Here is a 21009-nt window from a genome sequence, read left to right on the forward strand (position 1 = left end):
AAACATGAACAGTTGAAGTCGGAAGTTTACATACACTTATGTTGGAGTCATTAAAACTCGTTTTTCAAACACTCCACAAATGTCTTGTTAACAAACTATAGTTTTGGCAAGTCGGTTAGGACATCTACTTTGTGCATGACACAAGTAATTTTTCCAAAAATTGTTTACAGACAGATTATTCCACTTATAATTCACTGCATCACAATTCCAGTGGGTCAGAAGTTTACATACAGTAAGTTGACTGTGCCTTTAAACAGCTTGGGAAATTCCAGAAAATGATTACATGGCTTTATAAGTTCTGATAATACATACAAAATACATACATACATTTTGTCAATTGGAGGTGTACCTGTGGATGTATTTCAAGGCCTACCTTCAAACTCAGTGCCTCTTTGCTTGACATCATGGGAAAATCAAAAGAAATTAGCCAAGACCTTAGAAAAAAATTGTAGACCTCAACAAGTCTGGTTCATCCTTGGGAGAAATTTCCAAACGCCTGAAGGTACCACGTTCATCTGTACAAACAATATTACACAAGTATGAACACCATGGGACCATGCAACTGTCATATCGCTCAGGAAGGAGACGCGTTCTGTTTCCTAGAGATGAATGTACTTTGGTGCGAAAGTGCAAATCAATCCCAGAACAACAGCAAAGGACCTTGTGAAGATGCTGGAGGAAACGGGTACAAAAGTTTCTATATCCACAGTAAAACGAGTCCTATATCGACATAACCTGAAAGGCCACTCAACAAGGAAGAAGCCACTGCTCCAAAACTGCCAATAAAAAGCCAGACTACGGTTTGAAACTGCACATGGGGACAAAGATCTTAATTTTTGGAGAAATGTCATCTGGTCTGATGAAACAAAAATGGAACTTTTTGGCCATAATGACCATCGTTATGTTTGGAGAAAAAAGCGTGAGGCTTGCAAGCTGAAGAACACCATCCCAACCGTGAAGCACGGGGGTGGCAGCATCATGTTGTGGGGGTGCAGGAGGGACTGGTGCACTTCACAAAATAGATGGCATCATGAGGGAGGAAAATTATGTGGATTTAAGCAACATCTCAAGACATCAGTCAGGAGGTTAAAGCTTGGTTGCAAATGTGTCTTCCAAATGGACAATGACCCTAAGCATACTTCCAAAGTTGTGGCAAAATGGCTTAAGGACAACAAAGTCAAGGTATTGGAGTGGCCATCACAAAGTCCTGACCTCAATCCTATAGAGAATTTGTGGGCAGAACTGAAAAGTGTGTGCGAGCAAGGAGGCCTACAAACCTGACTCAGTTACACCAGCTCTGTCAGGAAGAATGGGCCAAAATTCACCCAACTTATAGTTGGAAGCTTGTGGAAGGCTACCCAAAATGTTTGACCCAAGTTAAACAATTTAAAGGCAGTCCTACCAAATACTAATTGAGTGTATGTAAACGTCTGATCTGGGAATGCGACGAAAGATATACAATCTGATATAAATCATTCTCTCTACTATTATTCTGACATTTCACATTCTTAAAATAAAGTCGTGATCCTAACTGACCTAAGATAGGGAATTTTTACTAGGATTAAATGTCAGGAATTGTGAAAAACTGTATATAAGCTACTGGCCAAAGGTTTTAGAACACCTACTCATTCAAGGGTTTTTCATTATTTTTTACTATTTTCTACATTGTAGAATAATAGTGAAGACATCAAAACTATGAAATAACACATATGGAATCATGTGGTAACCAAAGAAAGTGTTATTTTTATACTTTATATTTGAGATTCTTCAAAGTAGCCACCCTTTGCCTTGATGACAGCTTTGCACACTTTTGGCATTGTCTCAACCATCTTCATGAGGTAGTCACCTGGAATGCATTTCAATTAACAGGTGTGATTCTTAAATGTTAATTTGTGGAATTTCTTTCCTTCTTAATGTGTTTGAGCCAGTCAGTTGTGTTGTGACCAGGTAAGGGGGACTCCGCAGGGCTACCTGGCCAACTACTTCATTGCCGCTGAGCTAGAGGCTGAACGGCACCAACTACGCCATCCTGCAGACACTTTTTTTGCTGGAGTCTCAGGACTGTTAGGGTTAACTTAAAGAAAATGGTTGGTTGGTGGAGTAGATTTAAGGAAAGGTTGATTTGCCATGTTTTGTGCATAACTTTTTTTCATCATTCATAATAAAACCGATATATCAGGAAGTCTCCTGTAATAAAAATTATTTGGTATTATTTTGTCAGATGGTATCTTCTCAGTTTGATACATACACACTTTTCACCTAACACAGAAAGTTCAGATATAAATTGAGTTTATAGAACAGACATACTTCTCTTTCATATAGAATGATACAAGTTATCCCTGTCAGTCACAGATTGTGAATTATACTGCTGTCCTATGGCCACTGCACATACTGAAAACAATCTCTGCCCACTGGGTACAGATGTCAATTCAATTTCTCCTCCATGTTGGTTCAAAAAGAAACAAGGTTGGTTCAACCAGTGTGTTCCCAGTGGGTGTAAATCTCTGCAGTAAAACTGTTTTTAAACTTGGCTCTTTACTGCAGTATTTTGGATTTGAGATCAAATGTTTCATATGAGACAATGTTATTGAAAGTCCCCTTTTATTTCAGGGTATATTCATACATATCTGTTTTACCATTTTAAATGTATTTGGCTAAGGTGTATGTAAACTTCTGACTTCAACCATAGTTATGGTCTCGCTGCGGGTCCAGTTCTGACATTATGTATAGGCCTATCTGAGGCATCCCCGAATCCCGAGTGTGTATTTTTCTTGGACATCTGATGGGAGAAATAACTGATTTACAGTTCATGAGGGTTGCCTAATCACACATATGACATTTGGAAAGATGTGACCTTTTAACCCTTTGAAACAGCCCCTATGACCCCAATTTAAGGCACTTCTGATTGGCACAGGAAGCTTAGAATCAACACAGGTAGACCTCATAGTGGCCTGATGGATTGTTATCGAAGACAGTTTGATATCGCATTCATAACCCACATACGCTTCAGGTTGAAGATAGGGCAGCAGGCAATGTATTCCTATGGGGAGAGATGTCATTGTAAACTGTTAGAAGAAAACACCACATGGTCAAAATTGAGGACCTTAGGAACGTTCCTGTGGTTGAATTATGCTTCTAGCCTTAACGGTTCTGCCGCTGTCACCCAAAAGCACCTCAAATTTAAGTCAGGCTTCATTTTGGGCATACTTTTTGCACGGTTGCTGCGGTCAGACAGACCGAGCTACGGTCAAGTGGGGCATCTCGTTGAACTCGGTACAGCCTAGAGACTATGGTGATGCCATTTGTTTCCCTTTCTGTGAAGATTTAAGCCTCCCGATTTGGGGATTTCGGCCCTATTTGATGGTAAAGTTCACATTTTCCCTTTTGGATATGAAGGGGACCATTCAATCTTTTCATGATAATATCTGTAGAGGTACAGGTGACCCTGAACATGGGGTAAAAGGAATTTTGAAAATGGCCTGCACAGAAGCAGAGTTAGAGCATAATCTGTAAACCCATGTTATCCTTAGGGAGAAACTCGGATGTGTCAGACTACATGAACCGGTGCACGCAGCTAGAATAACTCTGTGGATTGTCCACCCCAACCTCCCCCTGATGAGCCCATCAAAAACTGTGTGTGTCTGTGTGACCCAGAGGCCGCAATATATCCAAAGCATCATTAAATCACTCCTAGTCAGGCTTCATTCCTGGCCTGCTATTTGCACGGTCGCTGCGGTCAGACAGAGCGAGCTACGGTCAAGTGGGGCATCTCTTTGATCTCGGCACGACCTAGAGACTACGGTGATGCCATTTGCCAACACTTTTAGTGTTGATTTCAGTCTGTCATTTTGGTGATGGTTCATCACTGTTTAAACTTACTGCAAACTGACAAAAGTCAGCCATCAAGTCAGCGTCCATCAGTCAATACGATATCATTCTGACACCAAACTGATACATACTGACACCAAACCCACTTTGTCCAACCTGTTTAGAAGAGAAACTATCACATATTTCAGAGCAGGCCCAACATTCACAGCGCCTTCTGTTTAAACCATAAGAAAAACTTAAAACACCTAGTTACGTTCTAGCTGAGGGTTCAGTTCATAGGTCATTCGGAGCCTGAGCAGCGACCTTAATTAGTGCTGAAAATTCACTTTTTCCGGGCGTTGCTATGGGGTCCTTGAATGAGCTAATGGACTGAAACTTTAGGGTCTGTCTCTATGGGCCGCGGCGGTTTCAATGCACCTAGTCTTGTGATTCTGGGACTTTACTAAATGTCATCATTTTTGCAATAAAAAAATGAATTAAATCATTGAAAATGGACGAGGCAGTTTCATAGCCTGAGAACCTTCTAGAGCCACATAACTCACCGTGCACTATCGACTTAAGCCCTAGATCATGTACATAAAGTTTCAGAGCTCTAGGTCTGATGGTTCTTTGATAGTTTGAACGCAGGTAACTATTGCAGGCTCTGTGTGTCTGTAAGCCTGACACTGTGTCACTCCCCATTGACTGTTTGTGTGTGTGATTTCAGAAAATCACAGAAATCACGTAAAGTTTTGAAACCTGCCTTAACGGATTCGTCTGAACATGCTGCAACTGGATCTATAACTTTTTTGGAAAACAAAACACATTTCTTTAACCATTACCGAACAGACATTGAATTATTTCTCGTAAATTACCATAGATAAATGTCTGGTTCTTTTTTTCCTTACACCGTAGGTTCATGTACTTTGACGTGAAGCGGTCAAATTAGGGCTCTATTACCATTTTTGACCTTTATTCCCAGAAAAAAAATCAATAAGGGTTGAGGCCTCAACGCCATCTTGTTTCTGGGCTAAAAGCCCATTTGGCCAAACCTGTGCTCACCGAGTTTCGTCTTCGAAGTCTTTTCCATTTAGGAGAAATGGCCATGTCACTTTGGTGATGTTTTGTCCATTTGCAATAAGCAGCCAGTCGCCATCTGGTGGAATTTTCCAGAACAGCGGAAAAATTACCAAAAATTCAAAATGTTATGAAATGGAAACCAAATGTCCGAGAGACTTTATTTGATGACTTCCCGGAAGATCCGGCCCTGGGGCACGACCCGAGTCTATCGGCCTATTTTAATAACATTCACGGATGTCTAGTAAGGGACCGTAGATTTGCAATATGGAGATCCTCATCAACCATACGGGTAATGCCATCAGCGTCCCTAATGTAGGATATAGGTCTATAACTGTTTGGGTCTAGAGTGTCTCCCCCTTTCCAATCTTTAGGGATCTCAGATGATACAAAAGAGAGGTTGAACAGGCTAGTAATAGGGGTTGCAACAATTGCGGCAGATCATTTTAGAAAGAGAGGGTCCAGATTGTCTAGCCCAGCTAATTTGCAGGGGTCCAGATTTTGCAGCTCTTTCAGAACATAAGCTTTTGGGATTTGGGTGAAGGAGAAGCAGGGGGTCTTGGGCAAGTTGCTGCAGGGGGTGCTGAGATGTTGGTAGGGGTAGCCAGGTGGAAAGCATGGCCAGCCGTAGAATAATGCTTATTGAAATGATCGATTATCGTGGATTTATCGGTAGTGACAGTGTTTCCTAGCCTCAGTGCAGTGGGCAGCTGGGAGGAGGTGCTCTTATTCTCCATGGAGTTTACAGTGTTCCAAAACTTTTGGGAATTTGTGCAACAGGATGCAAATTTCTGTTTGAAATAGCTAGCCTTTGCTTTCCTAACTGACTTTGTATATTGGTTCCTAACTTTGCTGAAAAGTTGCATATCGCGGGGGCTCGTCGACGCAGTAATATTGTTGTAATATTAAACATTCATAAATATACAAATGTTATTTACCATTCTTTAGCTTAGAATCTTGGTAATCAAACCCCTTTTCTGATTTACAATAGGCTTTATGGCAAAAGCCTAGCATTTGATCGTCTGAGGACAACGCCTCACCCACTTCCTGCATTAACATGAATTCATAACCTGCACAGGTGTCACAAAACTCAAAAATGAAGATAAAATAAATCACTTACCTTTGAAGATCTTCATCTTTTTGCAATCCAAAGGGTATTTTGACGTCCGTAGTAAACTGCCTGCTACTCAGTCCCAGAAGCTAAGATATGCATATTATTGGCAGAGTTGGATAGAAACAACTGTTTGAATGATGTCTGTGAGTATAACAGAATTCATATGGCAGGCAAAAACCTGAGAAAAAAATCCAACCAGGAAGTGTTGAAATCTGAGGTTTGTAGTTTTTCAAGTGATTCCCTATCCAGTATACAGTGTTAATGCGGTCATTTTGCACTTCCTAAGGCTTCCACTAGATGTCAACAGTCTTTAGGACGTTGTTTCATGCTCCTACTGTGAATGGGGAGAGAATAAGAGCATATGTAGTCAGATGACTGAGAAAATGACATGAGCTCAGTGGCGTGCGCTCCCGTGAGAGTTAGTGCTGTGTTCCTTTTCTTTTTTGAAGACAAAGGAATCGTCCAATTGGAATATTATGGAAGATTTATGATAAAAACATACTAAAGATTGATTCTATACATCGTTTGACATGTTTCTACGAACTGTAATATAACTTTTTGGACTATGCATCTGAACTAACTGCACGAGCACAGTGGATTTGGATAACTCGACAGAACGCGCAAACAAAAAGGAGGTGTTTGGACATAAAGGACGGACTTTATCGAAACAAATGAACATTTATTGTGGAACTGGGATTCCTGGGAGTGCATTCCGATGAAGATCATCAAAGGTAAGTGAATATTTATAATACTATTTCTGAGTTTTGTTGACTCCTCAAAATGGCGGGTTTGGTTTTGTGACTGAGCGCCGTACTCAGATTATATCAAAGTGTGCTTTTGCCGTAAAGCTTTTTTGAAATCTGACACAGCGGTTGCATTAAGGAGAAGTGTATCTATAATTCTTTGAATAAGAGTTGAATATTTTATCAACGTTTATGATGAATTTCTGTAAATTGATTTGCTCATTCACCGGAAGTTTTGGGAGGCAAAACGTTTCAGAAAATTACACGCCAATGTAAAATGGGGTTTTTGGATATAAATATGAACTTTATCGAGCAAACATACATGTATTGTGTAATATGAAGTCCTATGAGTGCCATCTGATGAAGATCAAAGGTTAGTGCTTAATTTTAGCTGTATTTCTGGTTTTTGTGATGCCTCTCCTTGCTTGGAAAATGGCTGTGTGGTTTTTCTTGTCTCGGCACTGTCCTAACATAATCTAATGTTATGCTTTCACCGTAAAGCCTTTTTGAAATCGGACAATGTGGTTGGTTTAACGAGAAGTGTATCTTTAACATGGGATATAATAGTTGTAAATTTGAAAAATTTGAATTATGCGATTTTTGTTGTTTTGAATTTGGCGCCTTGCTATTTCACTGGCTGTTGGCAAGTGGGATTCCAACACTTGCGTCCCACATACCCCAGAGAGGTTAAAGATCTTCATCTTTTTGCAATCCAAAGGGTCCCAGTTACACATTGAATGGTCGTTTTGTTCGAGAAAGTACTGCTTTATATCCCCAAAAAGTCAGTTTAGCAGGCGCGCTTCATTCAATAATCCTCCGGTTTCCCCTTGTTCAAAATGCATACAAAATGAATCCCAAACGTTACCAATATACTTCGTCCAAACAAGTCAAACAACGTTCCTAATCAATCCTCAGGTACCCTAATATGTAAATAAATTATACAATTTAAGACGGAAAATTGTATGTTCATTCCCAGTGTTAAATAACCAAGTGTGCACCCTCACCGGAGCGCGCCACAAACATTTTCCAACCAAGCAGAGGCATAACGAAAACCAGAAATAGCGATAAAATAAATCACTTACCTTTGAAGATCTTCATCTTTTTGCAATCCAAATGGTCCCAGTTACACAATGAATGGTTGTTTTGTTCGATAATGTCCTTCTTTATATCCCAAAAATGTTTTTTTATTTGGCACGTTTAATTCAGAAATCCACCTGTTCCAACTGAGAGGTTTCGTCTCTGGTGGCACCAGTTAAGCCAGGTGAGGTCTCCGCATGTGTGGGGCGTGGGACAAAACAGTGGGACTGAGGGCTCTACAGTGAAATAAAACAATAATAACTAGCCGAGACAGCAATAGACAAGGATTATTGACTTTAGAGAGAGGTGTATTGAAATTAGAGAGAGGCATAAAGTAGTCACAGGTGTTGATCGGGAGAGCTAAGACAACAACGGGAAATGGAGATGAATGGGCAGAGCGGGTCAGTTAGGTACATACAGGACCTGAGTTCGAGGCTGGGGCCGACAGATAAACAAAATGAGGTACCGTGTTTTTGAAACAGTCCATGTGGCATCAGCTGTGTAGCTGAGTGATCATAGGGTCCAAAGAACAGCAATAGGTGAGTCAGGGAGCCATTGAGTAGTGAGTACTACGCTAGGCGAGTGGGAGACATGGCGTTTAGAAAGCGAGTTGGCCAGGGCAAGAAGATGGGTTTCGGCAACATCTGAACGGAAAAAGCCTGTTGAGACCACATTGGGCGATTACATCGGCAGACCAGTCGTGATGGATCGGCGGGGCTCCGTGTCGACAATAAAGGGTCCAGGCCAATTGGCAAAAGAGGTATTGTATAATTAGCTGGTATATGGGCCTAGCTCGAGGCTAGCTCAAGGCTAACTGTTGCTTGCTTCGGGACAGAGGCGTTAGCTAACACTAGCCACTCGGTAGCAGCTAGCTAACGGCGATGATCCAGTGTAATGATCCAGAGCAGCAGGAATCCGGTGATGTGGTAGAGAGAAGCATTCCGATATGTGGGTTGATATCGCACTGTGCAAACTGGCATGTATTGTCTGAGCTAAAGCTGGCGGTGTCCGAGCTAAAGGTGAAGACCACTAGTCATGGCTAACAGAGACTAGTAGCTGGTTAGCTGGCTAGCTCCTGACGGATGTTCAGCAACAAGCTGTTCAGCAACAAGAATCCAGCCCTTCCATTCAAATGCAAAATGTGAGAACTGAAGTTCTTTAGACTTTGAATATTCAAGACAACAAAATGAGATTTGGAAGGATGGCCTTGCGAAACTACAGGACACATCATGGCATATGTCATTTGGCCAGTGCGTAAGAAAATTGACACTAAGGCAGTCACTAAAAATGGTACATCTTTATGGTGTCTGTGCTAATGGCATTCCATAGGAACATTCCATAGACTTGTAAAAATGTCCATCTGAACTGAATTCTGAAACAATGATTCAAGTTCAGGGAGACAGTTACATCATTGGGACACATAATATTTGCCAGAGATCACTCTGCAATATTCTAACCCAATCATAGTTTTTGTCTAATCAGATGTTGTGGTCTCAGATTCAAGAGGGACCTGTTAGCACTAACATGCAAGGCTCTGTAATAATGACACTTACATTACTCTACCAATTAAAGGTGTCGAACAAGAACACACACACACACACACACACACAGTCAGACACACACGCACACGCACACACACACACACACGTGCACGCACACACACACACACACACACACACACACACACACACACACACACACACACACACACACACACACACACACGCACACAGTCAGACAGACACACACAAACACATATACACACATACAAACATCTAGTATACTGTAATTTCATCTCTCGAGCCCTCATGATTCTCTAAGAACATATTGCGTCAACAAAACTCAACCTGTGCTCTGTGACTGATGTCACTGGCACAATACTGTAAGTGAACACCTCTTTAATGATGTTAGTTTGACTTTAAGTTTCTCACATCAGAGGGTCCTGTTATTGGCTGTATGCAAGGCTCTGGAATAATGAGGTCCAAAACTCTAAGGAATTCCACCAATTAAAGGTGTTAGATACACACAAACGCTTTACTCCAGGGACCAAATAAGGCCGCAATAGAGCATACACTTTCAAAGTGAACCTGATCTGAAACTCGGTATCCTGCGTGGAAAAGAAACATCTTAACCAATAGTCCAAGAGGAAAGTACCTCTTGGACTGAGGGTGACACTGACTTTGAAGTACCAGGCAGGGCTTTGTCATTGCGAGAGCATGAGTCTGACTCACCTCTGCTACACATTTGACATTTCAGTCATTTACCAGATGGGGGTCGATTTCTGAGGAGTGATTTCCTTTTAGCCACTCTACCATAAAGGCCTGATTGGTGGAGTGCTGCAGAGATGGTTGTCCTTTTTGAAGGTTCTCCCATCTCCACAGAGAAACTCTGGAGCTCTGTCAGGCTTACTTTTGGGTTCTTGGTCACCTCCCTGGCCAAGGCCCTTCTCCCCTGATTGCTCAGTTTGGCCGGGCGGCCAGCTCTAGGAAGAGGTCTTGGTGGTTCAAAACAAATTTAAGCATGATAGAGGCATCTGTGTTATTGGGGACCTTCTGTGCTGCAGAAATGTTTTGGTACCTTTCCGCAGATCGGTGCCTTGACACAATCCTGTCTCAGAGCTCTACGGAAAATTCCTTCGACCTCATGGCTTGGTTTTTGCTCTGACATGCACAGTAAATAAGGACATTCCGTTTTTTAGCAAACATTTTTTTAAACCTGTTTTCACTTTTTCATTATGGGGTATTGTGTGTAGATTGAGGAGGAAAAACATAAATACATTTTTTTTTGGAATAGGCTTGTACCGTAGCAAAATCTGGCAAAAGGGAAGGGATTTTTTTACACATACTTAACCCTTTTTTGCATTATCACATAACTACCTCCAAACTTCCATTCATTTTTTAAACCGGTACCGGTTGCCTTCAGATGAGTCCCATGACACTTGTGGGGATAGTAGAGCAAAATGGAGAACACCATGAGGTTCATGAGAATCTTCCCTTTTCACATTAGCTTGTAGCCCAAATGGTTTGGACGCTACAATCGGAATCGCACTGCACACTGCCCTAACCCATCTGGACAAGAGGAATACCAATGTAAGAATGCTGTTCATCGATTACAGCTCAGCATTTAACACCATAGTACCCTCCAAACTCATCATTAAGCTCGAGACCCTGTGTCTCGACCACGCCCTGTGCAGCTGGGTCCTGGCCTTCCTGACGGGCAGCCCCGAGGTGGTGAGGGTAGGTAACAACATCTCCACCCCGCTGATCCTCAACACTGGGGCCCCACAAGGGTGCATTCTCAGCCCTCTCCTGTACTCCCTGTTCACCCACGACTGCGTGGCCATGCACGACTCCAAATCAATCATCAAGTTTGCAGACGACACTACAGTGGTAGGCTTGATTACCAACAACGACGAGACGGACTACAGGGAGGAGGTGAGGGCCCTCGGAGTGCGGTGTCAGGAAAATAACCTCACACTCAATGTCAACAAAACAAAGGAGATGATCGTGGACTTCAGGAAACAGCAGAGGGAGCAGCCCCCATCCACATTGACGGGACAGTAGTGGAGAGGGTGCAAAGTTTTAAGTTCCTCGGCGTACACATCACGGAAAAACTGAAATGGTCCACCCACACAGACAGCTTGGTGAAGAAGGCGCAGCAGTGCCTCTTCAACCTCAGGAGGCTGAAGAAATTCGGCTTGTCACCAAAAACACTCACAAACTTTCACAGATGCACAATCGAGTCGGGCTGTATCACCGCCTGGTACGGCAACTTCTCTGCCCATAACCGTAATGCTCTCCAGAGGGTAGTGAGGTCTGCACAACGCATCACCGGGGGCACACTACCTGCCCTCCAGGACACCCACATCAACTGATGTCACAGGAAGGCCAAAAAGATCATCAAGGACAACAACCACCCGAGCCACTGCCTGTTCACCCCGCTATCATCCAGAAGACGAGGTCAGTACAGGTGCATCAAAGCGGGGACCGAGAGACTGAAAAACAGCTTCTATTTTAAGGCCATCAGACTGTTTAACAGCCATCACTAACATTGAGTGGCTGCTGCCAACATACTGACTCAACTCTAGCCACTTCAATAATTAAACATTTATGCAATGAATGTATCACTAGCCACTTTAAACAATGGCACTTTATATAATGTTTACATACCCTACATTACTCATCTCATGTATGTACGGTACTCTATACCATCTACTGCAACTTGCCTATGCCGTTCGGCCATCACTCATTCATATATTTGTACATATTCTTATTCATTCCTTTACACTTGTGTGTATAAGGTAGTTGTTGTGAAATTGTTAGGTTAGATTACTTGTTAGGTATTACTGCATGGTCGGAACTAGAAGCACAAGCATTTCGCTACACTCGCATTAACATCTACTAACCATGTGTATGTGACAAATAAAATTTGATATTATTTGAAACAGAAGTTGGCACATCGACGGTACCAACTTCACACGAGTCCCGTGGGGCTTGTGGGGGTCGTAGAGCAAAACGGACATAGAGTGGTAATATTAATTTGAAGGCCAAACCGTCTGGACGCTACAGATTTTTTTGTGAGAAGATTTTTGTGATGTCTCATGGTCTGCCAAACATTGCTGTAGATCGGCCACCCTCCACCTCAGCTGTTGAAGACCGCCATAGGCGGATGCGGTGGATTGAAACGCAGCCCATGCAGACATATCTAGATTAAACTGACCGATTTTGATAGGGATTTTTTTATTATGTTTCTTAGATTTTTGCACCGGTGCTACACTAGACTCTAGGGGATTTAAATCAAGATATTCATGATGATGTAGCTTTTCAGACAACACCTCCCCTAACCTCACTCAAGTCTCAAACCTACACCCCTCTCTTTTTATTTATTTATTTTATCTTTATTTAAATTTCACAAATACAGAACTGAAATTGCGTTTTTTTATATGGCCTTTCTCAGTTAGAACATCCTGATTTCATTGGGCATGGTCCAGGATCAACACAGCTAAAGAATGATCCAGGATCAACACTGATATATGTCCATCCAGAATCAACACTGATATGACGATCTCAAATCAACACAGATATAATATGATCTAGGATCAATATAGACACATCTTACATGCTAAATGCTTGTTTCACAAAAGCAGCACTAATTTCACGACCTGATTCAGGCCTTTTCAAGTTGTTTACTCAAAATAGACAGTTTGCTTTTTGAGATGTTACAACCTTCATACTGTAACCCTAATTAGTAGCATTTTATAATAACATATTATTTATCACTTAGTAACGAATGTGTCAATAACTAGCTCACTAGTTATCATTGATTCATAAACGTTTGAATAACTACCTTACTAACATTTACAAATGTGGGTGTAATGATGAATAAATGAATAAACAATTTACTAATCTATTATAAATGCTTTTTTAAAAGGTGTTATTAGAAATTTTTACCTAATCTCTATATGTGACTCATTTCAGGAAACTAGGTGTATGTTGCACATCAGGAGAGGCATTTGAATGTAAACATTCATTTTTTATCAAAATGGGTTTCATGGCAGAAATGCCTTCTGGGGGCCTCCTGCATCGCAGTGCTAGAAGCATCACTATAGACCTGGGTTCGATCCCAGGCTGTGTCGCAGTCGGCCGTGACCGGGAGACCCGTGAGGCGGCCCACAATTGGCCCAGCGTCGTCCGGGTTAGGGGAAGGTTTGGCAGGCCGAGATGTCATTGTCCCATCGCACTTGAGCAACTCCTTGTTGCGGGCCGGGTGCATGCATGAAGATTTTTATTCATTTTTACCCTTATTTTACCAGGTAAGTTGACTGAGAACGCGTTCTCATTAACAGCAACGACCTGGAGAGTAGTTACAGGGGAGAGGAGAGGGGATGAATGATCCAATTGTAAGCTGGGGATGAATAGGTGACCGTGATGATTGGGAATTTAGCCAGGACACCGGGCTTAACACCCCTACTCTTATGATAAGTGCCACGGTATCGATCTTAAGGGGCCACAGAGACTCAGGACACCCATTTAACGTCCCATCCGAAATAATTTTTAATACCAAAGGAAAGGGTGTCTCCTACTGGCCCTCCAACACCACTTCCAGCAGAATCTGGTCTCCCATCCGGGGACCGATCAGGACCAACACTGCTTAGCTTCAGAAACAAGCCCACAGTGGAATGCAGGGTGGTATGCTGCTGGCAGCAGTCGCCAGTTGTACACTGTTTCCTCCGACACATTGGTGCGGCTGGCTTCCGGGTTAATCAAACAGTGTCAAGAAGCAGTGCGGCTTGGTCAGCATCGTGTTTCGGAGGATGCATGGCTCTCGACCTTTGCCTCTCCCAAGTCCGTACTGGAATTGCAGCGATGGGACAAGACTGTAACTACCAATTGAATATCACAACATTTGAGAGAAAAGGGGTAAAAAGTACATACAAATATAAAATAACAAAAAATATACATATATGCTGGAACATGTGAACTTTCCTGTGGCTTAATACCAAACATGTATGCAATCTATAAATATGAAAACAATTGTTAAATTACAAGCTTTGTTGGTTTAGCCACAGAAAAAGACATGAACCTTCCTGCTAGCCATGATTGGATGGGCTGGACATGAGTTCGAATTGGCCAAAAAGAGAACACAAGGCTGTTGTATAAAACCTGTCTCCGGATTGCATCTTTAAACTAAGGGCATCCATGGCATCCATGACAGAGAGGGAGAAGCGCTCATCCATGTACTATATATGGGTTATAGTCTAGCGCTAGCTAACGTTAACGGGCTGGCTTGCTAGCTAATGTTACATGTATAATCTGTGTAGCAATATTATTACTATCTCAGAAATCTATTTGCAGTGTTTGTTATAGCGTAATGTTAGCTAACTAATGTTAGCTACCTAGCTAACATTGAACATAGTTGGTTAGTATAAATCCTGTTACGGCTAGGGGTTCTGCTAACGGAACGTTTCGACAACATCCGGTGAAAGTGCAGAGCGCGAAATTCCCCCCAAAATATTAGAAATATTTAACTTTCATACATTCAGAAGTGCAATACACCAAATTAAAGATTAACTTCTTGTTAATCTAGCCACCGTGTCAGATTTCAAAAAGGCTTTTACGGCAAAAGCAAACCATGCGATTATCTGAGGACAGCATCCCATCAAACAAACACATGACAATCATATGTCAACCTGCCAGGCGCGACACAAAACTCAGAAATAACTATATAATTCATGCCTTACCTTTGAAGAGCTTCTTATGTTGGCACTCCAATAGGTCCCATAAACATCACCAATGGTCCTTTTGTTCGATTATTTCCGTCGTTATATCTCCAAAATGTCCATTTATTTGGTGCGTTTCATTCAGAAAAACACCGGTGCCAACTCGCCCAACATGACTACAAAATATCTGATAAATTACCTGGAAACTTTGTCCAAACATTTCAAGCAACTTTCCTAATCCAACTTTAGATATTTTAAAAGGTAAATAATCGATCAAATTTAAGACGGGATAAACTGCGTTCAATACCGGACGAAAACAAAGTGAAGCACGTTCCTAGTCACACGCACCAAAACAGAGTGCACTAGGCTGGACCCTCATTCTGAATAGCCATACTTCTTCATTTCTCCAAAGAAAAACATCAACCAATTTCTAGACTGTTGACATCTAGTGGAAGCAATAGAAACTGCAACCAAGTGCCACAGAAATCTAGGTTCCCATAGAAACCCAATTGAAAACACAGTGAACTCAAAAACAACAAAAAATCCTGGATGGTTTGTCCTCGGGTTTTTGCTGCCAAATAATTTCCGTTATACTCACAGACATTATTTTAACAGTGTCAGAAACTTTAGAGTGTTTTCTATCCAAATCTACCAATTATATGCATATACTAGCTTCTGGGCCTGAGTAGCAGGCAGTTTACTTTGGGCATGCTTTTCATCCAGACGTGAGAATACTGCCCCCCATCCCAAACAGGTTTTAAGCTACCTGCAGAGTCATGCATGGTGGCTAGCTATGGCAATCAGTATGGATTGGGAGTATTGCTGCATTCAAAACCACTGGGAAGTCGGAACTGGGAACTGGGAAATCTCTGACTTCCGACTTCACTGCTTTCAAGACAACAGGGAACTCTGGAAAAAAAAACAAGCTACGACTGGGAAAAATCTATTTGATCGGTCATCCAACTCGGAATTCCAACTCGGGAATTCAGGCCTTTTTCTAGAGCCCCGACTTTCCGACCTGAACTTCACTGACTTCTTGATTTGACCTTGTGTTTTTCCAAGTTCCCAGTTGTCTTGAAAGCACCATTAGGTTCATTGTTCAGCTAGCTAGCTAGCTAAAAGTCCAAACAAAAGACTCTACTTCGCCAGATGATTGCATGGCCCATCAAGTTAGCCAAGTGTGTCTGGGGGTGATTATGGTCATCTATTGTATTTCAAGAACATGTGTACATGTTTAGACAATACCTGACCCATCTGTGTAAGAATCCTCTAATAACTACAAAATACTTATTCAATATTTATCTGGACACATTTCTGATATTGCTGCTATGCAAGTAACCATTTCCCTATACCGTTAAGACCTGTATCCTGTGCATGTAACTTTGATTTTATTTGATATAGTGTGTTTTTACCAGAGACGATAATGTGAAGTACAACATGACCTGCAACAACAAATACGTTACTTCAAACAAAGAACATCGTTTTTTTCCCCTTTGGCATCATAGAACAGTAATAGAACAGTATGTACTGTGACTATTTTAAGTACGATGCAGGATGCTCCTCAGTGGCACTGTTTCACTGAAACATGGGGAAACATGGTGAAGCCCCAAAATTGCCTAACCTGGAAGCTGTTTCAGACATAAGGAAGTGGATGGTGGGCAATTTTTTGGGCTTTTAAAACCTCTTAGGGATCCCATAACGCTCTAATCTCTTTAGCGGGATCGATTTGACAACATCCAGTGAAATTGCAGAGCGCCAAATTCAAACTACAGAAATATAATTATTCAACATTTACGAAAATAAAAGTGTAATACATCAAAATAAAGCTTAACTTCTTGTTTATCCAGCCGCGGTATCAGAATTCAAAAAGGCTTTACAGCGAAAGCCGACCATGCGATTATCTGAGGACTGCGCCCCGCATACAAACACGAGAAAATCAGATTTCCAACCAGGCAGGTGTGCGACAAAAGTAAAAAATAGCGATATAATTAATGCCTTACCTTTGTAGATCTTCTTCTGTTGGCACTCCAAAATGTCCCACAAACATCACAAATGGCCCTTTTGTTCGATAAACCGGACAACGTTGTATTCATTCAAAGACTAAAAGAAAAAAATGGAGAAGTCTCGTGAACGCGCATCTCAGTTTCACTGTCCCCAGGCAGGCCACTTACAAACTCTGCTGCTGTACTTTGCCCAGAGACAGGAGACACGTCATTCCGCTTTCTGAACGCTTTAGAGAGCCAATGGAAGCCTTAGAAAGTGTCACGTAACAGCACAGATGCTGTAACGACAATAGAGATGCAACAGAAGGACAACAAATTGTCAGACAGGGCACTTCCTGCATGGAATCTTCTCAGGTTTTGGCCTGCCATATGAGTTCTGTTATACTCACAGACACCATTCAAACAGTTTTAGAAACTTTAGAGTGTTTTCTATCCAAATCTACTAATTATATGCATATTCTCATTTCTGAGCAAGAGTAGTAACCAGTTTAAATCGGGTACGTTTTTTTCTCCGGCCGTGAAAATACTGCCCCCTAGCCCCAACAGGTTAACCAACACAAAAACATCCTGTGGCGTTCTGCATTAGCATCGAACAGCCCCCGTGATATGCAACCAATATACACAGGCAGTTAGAAAAGCCAAGGATAGCTTTTTCAAGCAGAAATTTGCTTCCTGCAACACAAACTCAAAAAAGTTCTGGGACACTGTAAAGTCCATGGAGAATAAGAACACCTCCTCCCAGCTACCCACTGCACTGAGGATAGGAAACTCTGTCACCACCGATAAATCCACTATAATTGAGAATTTCAATAAGCATTTTTCTACGGCTAGCCATGCTTTCCACCTGGTTACCCCTACCACGGTCAACAGCACTGCAGTCAGCAAATCCAGTCAGCTGATGTTCTGAAAGAGCTGCAAAATCTGGACCCCTGCAAATCAGCCGGGCTAGACAATCTGGACCCTTTCTTTCTAAAATTATCTGCTGAAATTGTTGCAACCCCTATTACTAGCCTGTTCAACCTCTCTTTCGTGTCGTCTGAGATTCCCAAAGATTGGAAAGCAGCTGCAGTCATCCCCCTCTTCAATGTGGGGGGACACTCTTGATCCAAACTGCTACAGACCTATATCTATCCTACCCTGCCTTTCTCTCTGTTACGGGGGCTGTGTCAAAACACATGTGTCAAAACACATATTCATGAGAGAGCCATGAACAGTGCCTAGTAATGCCTTATACTGTTAGAAAAATCTGATTTGTTGCTTATCTATGCTTCGTATGCACTTGTTGTACAAGTTTGCACTGCTATAGTAAATAGGATGAGAAATAGTACATCGTAGATTTCAGTTTCAAATTTCATATCCTTTGAACAACCTATTCATGAAAAATAATATACTTTTTCTGTTGATAATCTACATATACTCACAATCAATAAGATTCATAACATTTCAGCTGCCTTAATACTGTAATAATTTTTTATGTAATTAGTGAAAATCCAACTGATTATCTGGTGCACTCTCATTCATTGCTGTCTCACCTGTGAATGTATATTTAATAATGAATTAGTACCATAATTAAGTAATACCATATGCCATGATTAAACAGCTTTCAATACTATAGTGCCCTATAAGCTCATTACAAAGCTCACGGTGAAAGAAGGTAACATTACGTCATCAACCCTGATTCTCAGAGTCCTCAGTCCCCTCCTGTATTTCCTGTATACCCACAACTGTGTGATCTCCAACGCCGTCATCAAGTTCGCTGACGACACAACAGCAGTAGCCATGATTACCAACAAGGACGAGACAGCCTACAGGGAGGAGGAAGGCACTCTGAAAGAGTGGTTTCATGTAAAAACCTCTTACTCAATGTTAACAAAACAAAGGACCTGATTGTGGACTACAGGAGGAACCAGGCTGGACACGTCTCCATCTTCATCAACAGGGCTGTCGTAGAAATGGTCAGTAGGAGCTTCAGATGGTGATACGTGCAGCCGAACGCACCATTGGATGAACACTGCCTGCCCTACAGGACACCTACAACACCAGGTGTCGCAGGGAGGCCAAGAAGATCATCAGGGACCTCGCCACCAAGCCATACCCTGTTTTTCCTGCTTCAATCACTCAGACGCAACACAGCAGCATCATGGCAAAAACTGGAAGACTGTCTGATAGTTCCGACCCTCAGACGATCAGGCTGTTGAAAAGCCACCGCTAGTCAGCTACCTGCTCCTCCTCCCCCCTGCTACTCCCCAAATTGACATTTTCCCCCCACACCACCAACTGACTTTTACTCTGCCCCCACCCCAACTCTGCCCCCAGAGATACTCTGCCCCCACATCATAGATGTTTTTTATCCTATTTTTTGTTGTTTTTATTTAACTCGGTCCCCACACCCACTCAATGGCCATGCTGCTCCCCTTATGGTCATTCCCCCCCCACTCCCTCAACAGTTTTTACTCTGCCTCCAACCCAATGGACATTTATTTGTTATTTCAATTTCTATTGTTGTTTTTACATTACCATTTTCATTATTTTATTTCACTTATTCCTGCATGTTCAAGCTCAGAGCCTGAGATGTTCACTGTACCCTCCAATCACTCCTGCAACCCTGTACATGTGACTATTAAACACAGAATATAAATGAAAATGAAAGTCCCCTAAATTGGGGAATTAACATTTAAGAAGTTAATATGAGATATTTTCAGTAACACGTATTAAGGTGATAATAATCTTGTTTTAACGTGACCATTATTTTCCATTAATGTGGTAATTATCTCATAAAAGTTATAGGAATTTTGTTTGTGTGTGCTTGGCACAACCATACATTCGAGACCAAACAGTTGAAATGTTTCCTGCTAAAGGATTCAGATACAAATTTTGTCTAGTACATATAAAATAAGAACTTCAATTGACAGCACATTTAGTGACAGTTTGAAAATTCCTGGGGGGGGGGGGTCCAAAATAGTGGAGGGGGTGTATTATTATTTTTTTGCTTGGGTGAGGGTTTTTTTTTGCTTGTGTGAGGGATTTTTTTGCTTGGGTGAGGGATTTTTAGTGGGCATAGGGGAGGGTAGTATGTTTTTTCCCTAGTTTACATTCACAGTTTTGCAGGTTTTTCTACATCATTTGTTCCGTTCTAGACAACTTACCCCATCTGCTTGCATCAAGGAGTTTAGGTAGGTACTTTCCTTATACACTAGCCTACGCCACAGTCGCCACATGGGTTGCCACTGTCTGCTCTGGGCTGCTCATTTTCATCACACTCACACCTTTGATATTTGCCTCTCTGAAGGCCACAAAACAACATGTTTCATTGCCCATGACAAGTTTTTTTTTTATCAGAGTTATTGACTTCACAATAAACCAGATTCAAGTAACTTCCATGACAGCTTTGTGTTGCTGAAACTTGAAGCATCAACCACGACACAATCAATCGGGAGGTGGACTATACATAGAGCTGAAAATTAGGCTAATTTGAATATCTCTCGTCAGGGCAACCTGGCCAACTTCCACCACGGAGAGTGCCCATTGACGCTGAGCGAGAGACTGAACGGCACCAACCACGCCATCCTGCAGACCATTTTTTTATGCTGGGGCCTCAGGACTGTTAGGGTTAACTTGAAGGGTGTGGGTGGTAGGTGGAGTAAATTGAAGGAAAGTTTGATTTGACATGTTTTGTGCATATTTTTTTTCATCACTCATAATAAAACCTTTATATTCATTGAGTCTCCTGTAATGAAAAGGCTTTGGTATTATTCTGACAGATAGTCTCTTCTCAGTTTGATACAGACACAGAAAGTTCAGATAGAAATTTACTTTATAGAACAGATATAGTTCTTTCATATAGAATGAGTCAAGTTATCCCTCTCAGTCACAGATTGTGAAGTTTACCACCATCCTATGGCCACTGCACATACTGAAAGCAATCCCTGCCCACTGGGCACAGACATCAATTCAATGTCTACTCCATGT

The sequence above is a fragment of the Salmo salar genome, chromosome ssa21, assembly GCF_905237065.1.
Source record: "Salmo salar chromosome ssa21, Ssal_v3.1, whole genome shotgun sequence".
NCBI classification, from domain to species: domain Eukaryota; kingdom Metazoa; phylum Chordata; class Actinopteri; order Salmoniformes; family Salmonidae; genus Salmo; species Salmo salar.